This window comes from Chroicocephalus ridibundus, chromosome 11 (assembly GCF_963924245.1).
Source record: "Chroicocephalus ridibundus chromosome 11, bChrRid1.1, whole genome shotgun sequence".
Classification (NCBI taxonomy): Eukaryota; Metazoa; Chordata; class Aves; order Charadriiformes; family Laridae; genus Chroicocephalus; species Chroicocephalus ridibundus.
Genome location: NC_086294.1, coordinates 2,511,842 through 2,527,800, shown reverse-complemented (window position 1 = coordinate 2,527,800; position 15,959 = coordinate 2,511,842).

The following is a 15,959-nucleotide window of genomic DNA, read 5'->3' as shown; positions in this document are numbered from 1 at the left end:
TACCCTCCCTTCCCCTCAAACCCCCTAGGTGTTGCAGAGGTGGAAATCCAGATGCTGCGCTTGCCTGCGTAGCTCCCAATAAAGAGTATCAAACAGGAACGAAACACAAAAGCCACCTGGGGAAAAATAAAAGCTCCCAACGCATTGCTGGGAGGGCCAAGAGTGGAACAACCGCCTGCCGGAACATGACGAGGAAGGAAGGGGGAAGCAGGAGGATTCACCTGCTCGGTGTCTGCGCAAGCGTGCAGCGGGAAGCAATGAATCCGTAGGTGCTCTCCTGCACATCAGTGTGACCAGGGCCCTGCCCTGGCCTGCCCCTGCCTCGGGACACAGATGCAGGCTGCGGTGGAGCAGTGCTGCTGCTGCTGCCTGTGGGAATCTCCAATTGCTTCCTGAAGCGCGCGCAGATAAATGGCGCCATGGGAATTTACAGCAGGAACCCGAGGACAAGCTCAGCGCAGCTCTCAAAGGCTTGGCTTTCCTGGGATCATTGCTGGAGGACTCAGAGGACATGTCATTATCCACTGTAGAAAGCTAGTAGATATTTGCTGGGATTTGTCCGTACGTTCAGCCCGGTCAGATTCACTTCCCCCTGGGACGGTTCTGGCACGACTGTTGTTTCCTGTTTGGAGCCAGAGCAGAGGACGGGCCAGGGGCACGTGCAGAGCATCTCAGCCACCCACCCCTGCCTCCACCCCGGAGCCTTTGCTGGGGTGCGGCGGTGGTGCCAGCTGACCTTCCAGACCAATCACGCCCTGACAGCGTTTATAATCTGAGATACTGAATGTTTACATCCGTTTTTTTTTTCCTGCAGCATGTGTAAAAAGCACCCTAAACTGGAGCCTGTGGTACAAGCTTTTGCAATGAGGCATCCTACACTACAGGCTCTTCACCACCAACCCATCACAGCAGAGGACACGTTCATCCCAGGACATCTGCCCCTGCTCTCAACTTCCTCCACCCCAGTGCCACCCCCAGCCCCTTCCTAACCCACCACCCTGCCCCCCACCATCACCTGCCCTCTCTTTGTTCCTGGATGGACCAGCTGTTTCTCCTTCTCTCTCCCAGAACATCCCCCACAGCAGTTGCTTGCTCTGACATCCGAGAGTTATTTAATGTATGTTTTGCTTCTTGTAAATGCAATTTGGTGGCTGGAAACGGGAAGGAAACCATGTGAGCGGCAACCTCCCCATGGACCTCTGGCAAGCATTCAGCCCCTTCCCTGGTGCTCGAGGGACCTCGTCAGTGAGCGAGGCAGCTTGTTGCTGGAAGCATCCCTGCCTTACAAGAGTTAATGCCGGGTGTGGAGTCCCCGTTCCCCCACCCTGATGGCATTCCCTGTTAATCAGCCATGCCTCTGCCTGGGCAGCACTGCTGTGGAGTGGGTCCCCTCCGGCTGCAGCCACCCCACGCCTGGCATCTCATCACCCCGCTGTCCCACGGCACTCAGGGTTTGGAAGGGGAAGTGGGATGAGGACCAAGAGCATCACTTTTCCCAAACCAACAGCCCTGAACTTACAGGCAGATTAATTTAGCATGAACAAAATGCTATTGCAACACGAATGCCCTGCAGCTATAGGGACTAGGCATTTCTCAAGCTTCTTGGTTTTTTTTGTTTTGTGGTTTGTTTTTTTTTTTTCCAGAGAGGATATTAGTCAAAGCGGAGCTGCCATCAGCTTGGGGGTGCCACCGTGCCAAGGGGCACACGGGTCAGCGGGAGAGCTGGGGCTGCTTGGGCGGCACAGGGGCTGAGGGAGGCAGAAAGCAGCGGAGGGTCACTCAGAGAGCCTGGGAGAGGGTCTGCAGGCTGTCCCTGGTGAGAGCAGAGCATGGAAATAAAAGGCAGGCAGGCAAGTGATGCTGCCAATAGCTATTACTGCATCTCGTAGTCCGAACACAGGGCAGAGAGGAACGCAATCCCCGGCTGATCTGGCCTGATCCGGTCTGAGCAAGCAGGAGGAGAAGGAAGGGTGTAGGCTCTGCCCCAGGGTACGTGCCACAGTTTCACCCTGCCACTGGGCATACTCCAGCCCTGGGTTGTTTCTGGGTGGTTGTACAGCTGCATGCAATAGTCGCTTTCTTCAGTAAAACAGTCAGCTCACAAAGCAGTTCAATGCAGACTTTGCACTTGGTGCAAGCAAAGGATATGACAGCCAAGTAAATAGCACTGCGAAACAACTGCACGGGGCTTCCAAAGCGGCGTCCAAGTGGGCTCACACCAGGGTTTCACGGTCTGGAAACAGGGCTGACTCAATGTGCTCAACTACAGTTTGCTGAGACAGGCAAACCATAAGCAGCTATAAAGATTCCCTGAAGGTCCAGGCATACGAGGAAGGCCAATTCTCCAGCTCACAGCCAGCACACGGCTGTCAGGAAGGAGACGCAGGGATCAAGGTGGAGGGTGCTCTCAAAATATCACCCTAGGAGGGGGCAAAACATCTGCTCAGCAGCGACAGATTATTAGGAAAGGAGTTGAGAACATCACTGCTGCTTCGGCAGACCAGGAGCTGTAGATGCTTTCCCACCGTCCTCCTCCATCCCATGGAGGTGGGACCTGTGAATGGTTTGTCCTGGCAAAGGCACCAAAGGAGCCTAAACCGACCATGGGGAGGGAGGACACCAGAGAGGACGAGCGTGAGAAAGGGACTGGGAACAGCTATTGAGAGCGCCGGGCCCAGTGTGCTGGACAGGCAGCAGCCTGAGCATACCAATTTATCCAGTGCATAATTAAAACCTGGAACTCACTACCCTGAGAGGTGGCGGGGGCCAAAACCATAAACAGAAAATCTCTGAAAAGAGATTAGACAAAGCTGCAGCACTGGACATGATGATCTGGGTGCAACTTTCCAGCTCCAAAAGCTCCTAAAACTCTGTTTGTGAGATTCTGGGGGAGGGCTGAGAGGAGAAGGACCTCTCTAAACCTCTGTTGTTTCTTACACCCTTCCCCTCTACATCCTCTAACGTCCGACTGGAGGCTGACCGCCAGGCTACATGAACCTTTGGCCCGAGCCGGCATGGCCACTTTATGCTCTTGTGATCTTGATGCACTTCTCTGTTCTCACGCCTGCTCTATGCGAGAGCAGCTCTCTCGTGGGAGCTTTCCCCTCCAGCCTGCCAGCACGCCCTGCCTGCTCCACGCACTCGGCGCTGGGAGCGAGGATTGCATCAGCCCCAGCATGAGGAGCGCTGGGCTGAGCATCGCTGCTGCAGCCAGGGCAGCGCCACCAGCAACGGCTCTGCGCAAGAGGCTGGGTCCCTCCCAGGCATCCTGCTTGGTCACACACACAGCTACAGCCACGAAGGGATCATCTCTCTTCTTAAAAATGAGAATTCAACTGCAGCGAAAAATGCTGGAAGAGTCACAAACTGCTGGGGTTTGCCAGACCGGCCCGAAGGAGAGGAGAGGGCTGTTTTCTGTGAGTAGAGTTACACCCTTCCCAGTCCCCCATTTATAATTTTGGGGTTCAATCTGCAGGGAAGATATCTGCAAGCCTTCCCAAAAGCCAGATAGATACCATGAAGGAGCTGGAAACCTTTTCAAAGTGATGAAGACAGACTAGTTTTTGCAAGACATGGATGAGATTATATTTTTCTGACTCAAATTACAGGTTGAACTCCTGAAAGCTGAGAGGTGGTGCCCCTCTTGGAGACAGTCAACTGCGTCAGGGCATCCTCCTGCAGCAGGTCCAAGCTGAGCATGGGGATGCTGCCTCTCACCGATGTGCCAAGTCCTTGGCCAGTCCTGGTCATGCTATGTACCATTTTAGATCTTTGCTCTAAAAGTCTGACTTCTGGGAAATAATTGCTGCTGCTTGCCTGCTTGCCTTTCCCATGCCACGTGTGGAGTTCTCCACCCCATTCAACCCTTCAAAGCTGGCTCCTCTTTTAATTTATAAAGCGGCAAACAAAAGTTGTGTATTTTGCTTTGCATTTCTTTCATGACAGCTCTCATCACTGCCTTTATTTTCCTGCCACCACTGTGGATCAAGGTGATCTTTTTGCTGGAAGCAGGTGGTGTAACTCCAAGGTCCCTTCCTTGTGCTCTGCATATACAGGCGAGACAGTTCTGTCTCCCATGCACATTACTTTCCACTGAAGTCGAATGTCATCAGATCATTTTCTGGCCCAGGCACTCAGTCCCACGACAACATTTGGCAGCTCCTCACAGTCAGATTTTGTTTGCCTGCCCAAATTAATTTTATGCCGTCGGTGAGTTCTGCAGCCTCGCTGCTCCCTGCCTCCCCGGACCTTTTATGCCTATACTAAGCGCCGCAGCCGATCTCCTCATTTGACTTCATGGGCCAACTCCCTCCCACCTATGAAAACCACTGATTTTTTCGTACCCTTTTTTCCTATTTTTCAACCAGGAGAATTACCCATGAAAGGAATTTCCTTTTTGACCCGTAACAAGTTAATCTCTCTATAAGTCTCCGATGAGGGACATTGCCCAAAAGCATTTTGAAAATCCTACCAGATTATATTGACCAGATCACCCCTGTGAACATATTGATCCCTTCAGTGAACATTAATGGATTTCTGATGCGTGATTTCCTTCCACAGAAACTGAAGCAACTTTCTCCTATTATATCCTATTTATTAATTTACCCAATACCTCTATTCTTTGTTACAATTTCTACCTATTTGTTTGACACAGAAGTCTGACCTACTGCTCTCTACGACTCTGCATCCCATTTAATACTTTAAAAAAAACCCACATAAAAACCCCAGTGACACATTTGATACCTTCCCTTACTTTGCTACAGAGACCATTTTAAGCTATAGGTTATGAATTACAGTTAGTAGATGGGAAATGTCATCTTTTCCTTCCGTACAATTTTTGGGTGAATCTCCCTGGTTCTGGCAATTAGTTCCTATTCATGCTGCCAATTTGTTCTAAACTCTCTCTTCTAATGGCACTTCCATTTGAATCAATTCCTTTGATTTTCTAGTATCAACCTGGAGTGTTACCTGAGGCTAAGCCAGCCTTGGGGAACCGAGGAGTCCCGTTTTCGCCCTCTTTCCCCTTTCTCTTTAATTTCCTTTCTGACTCCTTAGCTGAGTTTCTCCCTCTCCCTTTTCCCTGAGTCTGGCTCTCTCTCCTGCCAGCCCTGGTATCTTCTCCGAATTTATAGCCTGACTGTGTTCTCAATTAGCATGTTCCTTCTAGCTTTTATGGCTTCCAAGTCACAACATTTTCAAGACTGTGGCAACATATTATAGACTGTACACGTAAAATAGGTATTAACTGCGTCTATATCTTCCTAGACTCATAATTTCCATCTTCTGTTGAGCTCTCCAAAGACTACACAAGACTTGGAGGCAGACATGACTTTAGACAGTGCTCTCTAAATTACCTTCCCTGGTGCATCTTGGGGAACAAAAGACCTTCCTGCCATTCACCTCCTACCCCCACGCCTCTTGTGCGACTGTACTGAGTTGCAAATAAATGCAGATGCCCTTCTGACATCTTCCCTGCTGCTCGCCTCCTCCTCCAGCTCCTCAAGAGCAGTGCAAGGCTGCAGAGCCCTGGTTAGATCTGCTCCTCTCCCCAGGACATCCCTCACTGCTCTCCTCCAGGATAAGGTGAGTGTGATGGGAAGCCGACGGATGAGCTTTCGGGATGCCTCTTTAATAAGAGCAGGATGGAGTGAAGAACCAGTTTGTGGATGGAGACAGAACAGCTGCCTGCTGAGCTGGTACGAAAAGTCCGTGAGCAATGGATTGCTCTCAGTGAGGGGCTCCACGCTGGGGGATCTGCAGGCTCTATGTGTGGGCCTCCAGGAAACTCTTGCAAAATCTCCCAGCAGTGTACTGACTGGTGACTTGCAATGTCTCCAGGCATGTTCCCCAGGCTGGACACCATCAGCACCTTTATCTGGGCTGCCGAGCTTCTGTGGAGAGAAGAAAGGATGGTTTAGATTGGAAAGACATCCCTGTGGCTCTCCTGGCTCCCCCCATGAGGGAGTTTGATCCAGAACAGCATCAGCAGATACTGAACTTTGGATTTCCCCTCAGCCTTTGTCGGGAGTCTCTTCTAAACTATCTGCCTGCTAAGGGCTGATTTGTCAGTGCAGCTTTTCTCCTGCTACGTCTCCTTCTCTCTCATTGCCCAACTTTATTAGTTCATGAAATGAAGCTGAACATCCCTTAGGAAAAGACTGTAAACTCTGCCTGACTCACTAACTTCCTCCGCTGTAAACTGGGGTTGCAAGACCTAGCGAGTGTGTGGCTTGATGGGCCATTTCAAGACTAAAGAGATAAATGCCTGGTAAGATAAAGGAGAGTTCTTTGCTGCGGTGGAGAAAGAGTTGCATGTGAGACCGCGTTCATATCTGATGTGAGTCTGGAGCTTCTCTGAGACCCTGTTTGTGACCCCAGACTTAGAATCATAGAATCATAGGGTTGGAAGGGGTTGCATAGACTTGCATAGACTTGCAACACACGCAGGATTTAAAGACCTTGCTTTGCTGTCTGAGCAGAGATGCAGTGCAGCAGTAGCTTGGCCATGCTCTTTGCAGTCCTCTCCTGATGGTGCAATCCACATGAGGACAGATGGCTCAAGCAGTCCAGTGACCAAGAGAAATCCATTCTCTCTACAAGCTCAACTTAAACCCAAACACGAGAAAATTCAGAAATCGTGAACCGTTGAAAAGACAAAGCCACACGCACACCCGATTAATTCACAGGTCGTAAATAAAATTAGAAGGGCATTCAACCTGGAAGCGTTCAAGGCCAGGCTGGATGGGGCTTTGAGCAACCTGGTCGGGTGGGAGGTGTCCCTGCCCAGGGCAGTGGGGCTGGAACAAAATGATCTTTAAGGTCCCTTCCAACCCAAACCATTCTATGATTCTATGATCTACGCGATACAGAGAAAGCCTTAAACATGAGCAGCAAGCAGCGAGGACATTACAGAAATGGCAGTGAAGCTTTCGGGAGGAGCACGACGTGCACTTTGGCAAGGTGGATGACAGGATCACTACATTGAAGCTAGTGGCTTTTATTAAACTGTTTGGACAACAGGAATGTAAGTGAATGTCTTTTGGTGTTAGTTCTGCTCCCAAGGCATTTGAAAGAATAATAGCACTGATCTTGGAGGGATTTCAAGAAGCTGAAATTAGAATGAATGCTGTTTTTAATTTGGACTAACGAGCTTAAAGAGCAAAATGAAAGACTCCAAGCAATTTTGCAGAGTCAAGACACTTAACACTAAACTGAGGAACATCAGAATCTGATCTTTGCAAGTGTTTTCCATCTTATACACAGAAACAGCAAACAAGACGGAGTGTCTGATTCAGATTAAATGGTTAATTATTGCTGCTATTGTTGAACTCTGACAGTGTAGCAAATCAGTGATGTACGAGAGAGAAATAAAGCCAGCCTTGCTCTGAACAGCCTGCAAAGCAAGGGAGAATACAGAGAGCACCAGAGACTCACAGCATTGCAAGCATATTTATTAGTGTCATCTCACTTCCCCTGAGATTGACAGAAGATGGGGATCTTTAGCATGGGCTTGACTGGAATGAGACGATAGCCTGAGGGCCAAGCACTGGATGAGTGTTAATAAAAAAAAATAATGCAAGAAATACCCAGATTTATTGGGATGGTCACCTGCTCCGCAAAACTCACTCCAAATCTGTCTGTGGTACATAAACCCTGAGGGATTTGCCGGACGGTGACATTGTCTCATTCTGAGCAGTCACGCTGGTATTAAGTTAAAATTAAAATACCTATTGCCTCGCAACAACAGACTTCAAGGTTTGTTTGGAGAGCATCTGGCCATATTATCTAAAAAAAATGTGCAATTACAATTGCGGCAAGGTCTCTGCAGCGAGGTGCAAAAAAAAGAAAATAAATGTTCCCAGCTGTGTCAGAAAGTCTGCTTATGAGAAAGCCCTTGCACCAGCTCCCTATTTCTTGAGAATCAGGTCTTTGCAGCTGCTGCTCGAACTGCCTTGCACAATGGTAAAAAAAAGAGGTCTGTGAGGATTGGGTACAATGCTTCCCGTGATCGGGACCTCAGGTGGCTGAGCAGTACTTACAAGATTTGCCTTCACAGAATCGGCTTGTCATTCAGCCGGACATCGCTGTGCGGTGGCTGAGCAGTTTTCTGGTGTCGTTAACTGATGCGCGCAGGGACAGAGCGTGGTGACACACAGGCACGGTCCAACTTAGGTAGTGAGAACAACCCTGCAGGGCTGCGTCCCTGAACCCAGCAAGCATGAACGCGAGCAGGAAGCTGCCGGCTGCATGAAACCAATCTGAGTGGCTAGCCAACCCCACCTGGAAGAAGCTTTTCTTCTTCCTCGCCTCCTCCTGATACCACACACCTTGTTGTTCGTCTGGTTCTGTGGCTGCTCGCTCTTGATTTTGCATGAGATCATGCACACGTGCACACAGGTGAACGCGGACAGTTCTTCCATCCTGCGTGCTCTCTGACCATCACAAACTCCACTTACATGGTATAACTGCCAGCAGGCCTCTTTTAGGGGGTTCATCCCCTTGGAAAATGGTTGCATACTGTTCTAGTTGATGCTGTCCAGGGGGAAATTTAATTGTTCTTTCCTTGGAGCCCGAGCTAAGTTTGGCAGGAACACCCAATGCTTCCAACCAGGGCTCGATAGTGCCTCTTACCACCTTTCAATGGAGGTTTCTAGTTCAATTTGTTGCGAGGAAAATCTTGTGCCTCATTAACATGAACCTCAGTGTTTCTGGTGGAAACCAACATGCAAGGTGTTTTCTAGTTTGCCAGGATAGTGGTGCAAGATGCACTTCCAGATGTTGGAGAGAGCTCAGAGGAGCCCCTTCTCACATCCAAAAGGTTGTGCTGGTCTAGGCTCCTTGGGATGACACATGTTGACCAGACCCATGCCTTGCCAGCTTGAGAACCACTGCCTAGATCAGCAGGTGCCCTCCTCTGAGCTGCCCTCTCAGACCTTGTCTCTTGGTTCATCTGTTGCCCCTAATGACTTGCCACGACGTACTAATCCCCAATAAGTCCCTGTCTTAAACTGTGCACCCTGAAACAGCAACACTTGCAGCACCAGGATGGAGAGAGGCAGAGTCCCTGACACTGAGATTTGTTCCGGTGCAGTTGGGAAGAGCCACAACCTCCCTTGGTAAAAGCAAGGGACCTGCCAGGGCTCAACACTGCTCGCAGCTCTTGGACAACATAAGCAAGGAGCAAGGCCCTCCCTTCTAGCCTGCCCCACTCTGTCCCCACATCTGGCCACTGTCCCTCTCTGCCCCGAGGAATCCCCCAGCTGACCTCTTTGACACAATGGGGAGGAGGCACATCCTGATTTCTTATGATATAACAAGGCCTAAAGTGCGGCTGAAAATCACTTGCTTTCCTCCAGGCTCCATCCACATCCCTTCTAGAGCTTTCTCCCTCATCCTTCCCTGCTTCCTGAACCCAATGACTCTGGTTCTCTCTTCCAAACACTTACCAGTAACCAGAAGTGCCCGGGCACAGAGGAGCAGAGGAAGGGATGTGCATGGAACCACAGGCAGAAACCTGCACTTCCCACCTTAGAGGGTGGCAGCAGCAGAGATCAGGCTGCAGCTCGGAGTGGGAACCATGCCTGCTTCAGCATGGGATGTAAAGGCCTCTCCCTCTGCTCTGACATCCCTTTTCTCCTCGCTTCCAAGCCCTCCTCCAGCCAGGAGCATGCACAGTGGGCTGCAACCTCCCTCCTGCTCTCATCCCGCCAGGAGAGAACATCCAGGTGAGGATGGGACGCCGGGCAGGATCTGCTGGGCTCTCAGGGCCAGCAGGGCGGGGAGGCTTGAAACAATCCAATTTAGCAGGCGCTGCTCACAGGGACATGAATAATGGGAAGCTGATGCTAAACTGGAGCCATAATTTTCATACCAGTGCAAACAGATCCAAATTGTGATAAAAGGTTTTCATCTGCGGAGGCTTGGAGAGGCCCCTGTGCTCTGATTTACTGCGCCTCTTAATGTCGCATCTGACAGCACTTTGCAAACAAAATGTTCTGGCCATAAACTAGCAGGAGAGTGAGTTAGTGAGGCTGGGGGAGGGGCGATGAAAGGAGAGGGTGGGAGAGGGGAGAAGGGGATGCCGTTATTGCACTGTTGCTCGGGCATCACTGCAGTGTTTGTTGATTTACCAGCGAGGGCAGCAGAAGAGCCTGTCGGAAGAGACCAAGGGAAGAGGCAAAGGGAAGACGAGATCAAAGGCAGGGAGGCACCCAGATTTGTGAAACTCCACAGAAATCACCCAGCTCCTCCTGCCAATCTCCATGGGACCTGCATGTCCAAATGCAAATCTGGACTCTTCTCATCCCTGAGGGCAGCCCAGGCATATTAGTGCCACCTCCTGCTCTTCCAAGTCAACAGAGACCCCGGAGCAGGGGATCTGGCTGCTTCAGCTGTGAGGATTCATGGCTTGGCAGGGACACACATCAGCCATGGCTGCTTTGCCTGCCTTCCTCTTCCACCTCCTTTGTGCCCACAGCTGCCCCACCCTCTGCTCCTGCCACCTTACCCTTCTTCTGCCAGGGAGTCTGACCCCAAGCTGAGACCAGAGAATCCCACCTCTCCAGGGAAAAGACCTCCAGACCAAGAGAGAGCAAGTGAGAGAGATCACAGAGTCCACCAGGAGAGGTGTATGTCATGCCTGCTGCCTGGGAAGGGCTGTCTTCTGCCATGACCTCCCCTTTCTGCCCCAGACGTGGCCAGCTGAGAAGCCCGATGCTGGGAGAAAGCTGGTGTCAGCAAGTGTGAGACACTTCAGGTCCTGGGCTGGAGTCTGGCAGGGGTGCTGGGTTAATTGGGAATACGAGTAAAGAAGCAGGAGCTGCAGGCTGATGGATCACAGCCCCCAGGCGTCTGAGCACGCAGGCTGCTACGTTTTGCACCAGTGGAAGCTTTCTCAGCCTGCTTGGCTTCATTCCCAGATATAATGAGCTGCAGTAATTGAGCCCGGAGGTCAAAAATGTGTGGAACACTGTTGCCAGAGTGTAGAGGGCACTGTCTTCTGTGCAGGAAAGGCTTGGTGAAGGTGATGTCTTGTCTCCATGGATATTTGGATGGTGAGCAGCATGGATGGTGCTGAAATGACTACTGGGAACTGTAGTGACAGGCAAACTGGCCAGGCCCAGAGTCAATGTGGAGGGTGATGCACATCTTTGTCCACAACGCTGCCTGGGCAGGCACCACATCGGAGCAGTGCCAGGAGGACGCCGGCATTCAGCCTGTGGCTCCAATGTGCTTGCAGGAGCTGTGGCACCTGGCTGGCAGGCAGCCTGGGTGGCAGGGGTGGCAGGCAGCCCATGCGTATTATTTCTGTATCCCCTTTTCTCCCTGTCAGCTCAAGGGTAAGATGGGATATCATCCAGCTTTTGTTGTGTACAATGCCGGGCTAGAGCTCTGCTGGTCACGCTCGGCTTCCCCCGTCAGCAGAGAAGAGTAGGCGACAGTTTATCCGACCTACCTGAGGACAAGGGATTTGTACACTCAACAAGACTGAGTAGGTGCCCGATGGAGCCAAGCCCATGCTAAAATTCAATCAGATGAGTCCTTTGATCCTGGATAATGCCTTTTTTTCTCCCCAAACCAGGTTCAGGATGCTCTTCCTTTACCACTCCATCACCTTTCCCTTTCTCTCTGGCCTGGGCATAACCTCCTGCCTTGTGCGCATCATCACTTTTTAAAAACATCTAGATGTTGCCAGTTTATAGTTAGTTCAGAGCAGAGGTTTCTGAGGGGGTCGGTGGTCCAGACCCCTGAGATACCAGAAAACCTGCAGCATTCTGTTGCTCGCTCACTTAGCAAGTAACCTATCCAGCAACGCTCTGACTAAGCACCGACACATTTGTCATCCGAGCTGCCTCTTGTCCCCTGGGAAAAGTAAATGACATTATTGTAATCCAGGCGGTTAATATCAGGCCCTCCTGCCTCCTGTCCCCCGCATGTGCAATGACCACTTCAGCGCTGAAGGCAGATGAGCGTGTTCTTAATGACATTCCCAGCAGTGCATCCTCACTCCGGAGAGGACTAATCCCTGTAGCCATTCATAATGTGGCTGAAAGCAAGCAGACTGGGATTTGCTTCCCCATTTTTATGTGTCAGGCCCTGCTCATGCTGAAGAAGCATCAAGCGCAGCAGGGAAGGAAAACTGAATGAAAATACCCCAGGCCTTGGGTGCCTCTGCCTGGGGCATACCCCTCTCTCCCTCATGGTGCAGAATAATCAGCGCCAGCAAAACACTTCTCCATGTCAGACTTTGTCCCCTCTTCTCTGCAGCACAGCTGTGCTCACAGAAGCTGTGTCCCTCCATGCCTGCGTCTGCCCTCACCTTCTCAATTTTCAGGCAGAATCTCTCCTACCCTTCTTGGTGAATTTTCCTCATCTCTACCAATGGGCTGAGATGTTCCCAAACTCCTCATGATTCCTGCTCCAGCCATGATCCCAAGCTCCTCAGCTTTTCTTATCTGAACGGCTGAAGGTATCTGACCTGGCTGAAGACTTTGTATGGGTCTGGAAAGCCCCTTACAAAAGGAAAAGTTTATTTTTGGGGAGATACCTACTGTTGTCCCAATGAGGCTGTCCATGAGTTGTGATGTTTGTTGTCATCAGCTGAAGGCTGCTGATGTTGCAGCCTTTTTCTCAGTCTCCATTTGGTCTCCACTTGATCTGTCTCAACATGCATTGCCCTGGAGTGAGACATGGGAATTTCCATGATGTTGGAAATGGTCCTGGAGAATATCCATAACACAGAGGAAAGTTAGACAATGTTCTGTGGGGGAAAAAGGACACCAAAGCCAGGGTCCTGGAGCAGAGAGGAGCGGCCGTAACTGAGATCTAGGCACAGCCACACCCATAGTGACTTGAAAACCAAACCCAAGGTTGAAATACGTAGTCTTCCTCCACAGAGACAGTGGGCAAATAGAGCTGCAAATGGGCACTGCACAGAGCACACCCCATCCCTGGCCAAGCAGAAGAAATCACGGTGTGAAACCCTGATGCATGGCTGGGTATAAAGCTCACCAGATATCATGTACTCTACTGCCTGCATCCAAACATGTTCTTTTATTTGGTCCAGGTGATGAAGGAATGATGGGCTCATATGCTGAGATTTTTTTACCTTTCTTTCCACCAGTTTGTCTCTAGCAAGGGACTCTGGGTGGGAGACAGGAGTCCTCAGACAAAGATATCTGCTCTGGGTTTAGGTGGACCTCTACCTTCTGACAGACGCAGCGCTGTGTGACTGAGCTGACAGCTAGACCACCCTGGAAAGCAAAGGACCTCTGAGGTATGGTTTGCTCGAAAAAGCAGGTGTTCATAAGGCCAGAGATTTTGTCATCTGCTGGGGCAAGGAAAGGCACATGCTGGGCCTTCAAGGCAGGCCCATCAGCGGGTGCACGAGAGCTGATGGTGCTGGTAGACACACTTGTACAGCTCACACTGAGCTCACATCCTCCCCACCTAGGGACCAGTCTGCTTTGGCTGTTGTCAAAGCAACGGCAGCTGTTCTGCAGTTTCTCCTGGCAATAAAGTTTTGCAATGAACCTCAACGACAGTTACACGTACTCCCAGCCCAGGTGCTTTCATGATATCTCCTTCTCGTGGTACTGTACAAAAGAGCCAGCACACATAGTGGCATAAAGCCTGTTTTGAATTGCCCCCAGTGAGAAATCGTGGCAGAGATCATCAGGCCAGTAAAAACAACCCCGTTCACCAGTTAATTCCCCCTATAAACCACACCACAATAAGACAGGGCAGATCATACTCTATTGCCAGCTGTGCTTCCCACCTGCAAGCAGTTTGAAACTGTGAGAAGTCAGAGGCGATGGGATCCATACCTTGGAGTCAGGTCTAAGCACTGAGTTTAATTTCACTGATGAGGATATGGCAAGTGCTTGATGTGGGGATTTGTTTGTGTACAGGTCACTGGGACAGATAAAGTGGAAGGTCCCCATCACACTAGCATCCTACAGCATTGCTAGAGATGGGAGTTAAATGTCCTGTCCTCCTGCCACCACTGCTTTTGCTCCTTAGGTGCCACCCTGGGTGCTCAACATTTCTCAGGTAACAAGGGGACCCCTCATGACACTGGTTGCATCTGGCCCTGTGCAAATAGCCTTTCTGAATACCTTCACACTGTAACATTTATAACAGATGTGGACATGGACACCTCACACACACACACAAAAAACTAATCCTGAAGCCCCAGGTGGGAAAAACAGACAGTCTTGCAAAGTCTTTGGGGTTGTGCTTATCAAATCCAAGCATACACAGCAGAGGTCTGGGGTGATGGGCTCTCCATTTCCCCCAGTCTGCTGTTGGTGTCCCCTGGGCATGGTGGACCAGGCAGCTTGGAGCAGTGCTAACAGCTTTGCTGTAAGAAAAAGGGCAAATGTCTACAGGGAGCAAAACAAGCACTAGCTCGATTTTGCGGTAAAGCAGTGGTTCAAGGAGGTTAAATTGGGACAGCTGCCTTCTCTCGGGGTCCTGTTCTTTCCTAGAGCTTCTGCCACTCCTTCAGCCCCTGTGCCCCTGGGGTGCTGGTAAAACTGCTCGCTTAGAACTAAACCCCACACTGGTGGGCAGCTTTAAGAAAGATGGCAAAGAGGCAATTCTGCCATCGGGAGCACTCAGCCCTGGCCAGCACAGAGGCTCAATAGGACAAATCCCCCACATGTGGTTGCTCTGCATCCAAGGAAATTCCTAATCCACCTGCTCCTTGGAGCTGCTGGCCTGAGAGGGCTTAATGCTCCCGGCACGGAGAGCCCTGGAGCCCTGCCATCCGCCTCCCATAGTCTAGTGCCATTGCAGCACCGAGTCCTTCCTGAGCAGCACAATAGCTCTCCACAATAGTTCTTCCTCTGCCCCTCTGAGGACAGGGCTGCAATCTTTCTAATGAGTTTTCTCAAAATGAATTTTCCAGGTTTTTACCACAATTGCTCCCCTCGCCCCCTCCTTCCCTCTTTCCAGCTGCCTGACTCCAGCACTCCCCAGCTCACCCAGCGCTGAGGCTGTTTCTCTCTTCAGTCACAGTTTAATTATATGAACTGCTTTTTTTTTCCCCCTCCTTTTGGTTGCTATTTGGTGTGTGAATTCAATGTTCATAATGTACCCTGGGAACCCCGGCTCTGCGTGTGCTCCGCTGGGTCCCAGCACTGCTGATTAGAAAGGGATCCTTTATCCGTGCCGGAGAGGCTGGCGTGTCAAAGCAGCCCAAACTTTACCATTCACATCTCCCCCTTTTCTGAAATGCCTGTGGGTCCCCGCCACACTCGGAGTCTCTTTGAAAACCCTTACAATTCAAATAGCCAGACTGATGCTTTCATCGCTGGGGTCATGGCTCCTACCAAGAGTTATTAGTGTTCCTTTCTCTATTCTTTAAAGCTCTTTCATATAACGCTCTGTCTGTTTGTATTTAGAAAGGATTTTGTATAGATTTGCCACTGGTGCGGCTCTTTCTGTGTGGAGCTTTCTCTGGGCTGGGGCTGACGGTGCCCTTTGCTCTCCCCCTGGCTGGAGGGACCGCTGCCTGCTGCGGGCATCCTCCCCGAGGGGCTGTGGGACCAGTGCTCCTCTGGTGACTGTGCTCTGCCAGGGGATCCGTAAGCAGCACTGGTTTTGCATGATGCCACATGTCCATGAGGATGTGACAGGGCTCCTCCCAGAGACAGCAAGCCAAATGGGCACTGATACCGGCAGCTACAAGGCACGGCCTCTGCAGGCGGACTTCTGTGCTGGAGGCGGTTCCATTCCCATTTAACTATTGGGGTTTTTGAGATTTGTAAGCACAGCTGCATTCTCCTGTCCACATCAGCCTGTCTCCGAAAGGGCTGAGTATCCCTGCACCACCAGAGCTTTTCCCACCCTGCCCAGAGTCCCCCTGCTTCTGACAGCCACATCCCACTTGGAAACCTGCTCCTGCTGCCTGTTCCCTCCTCATTTCTGCAGTCAGAAGCAGATTCGTGTTCTCC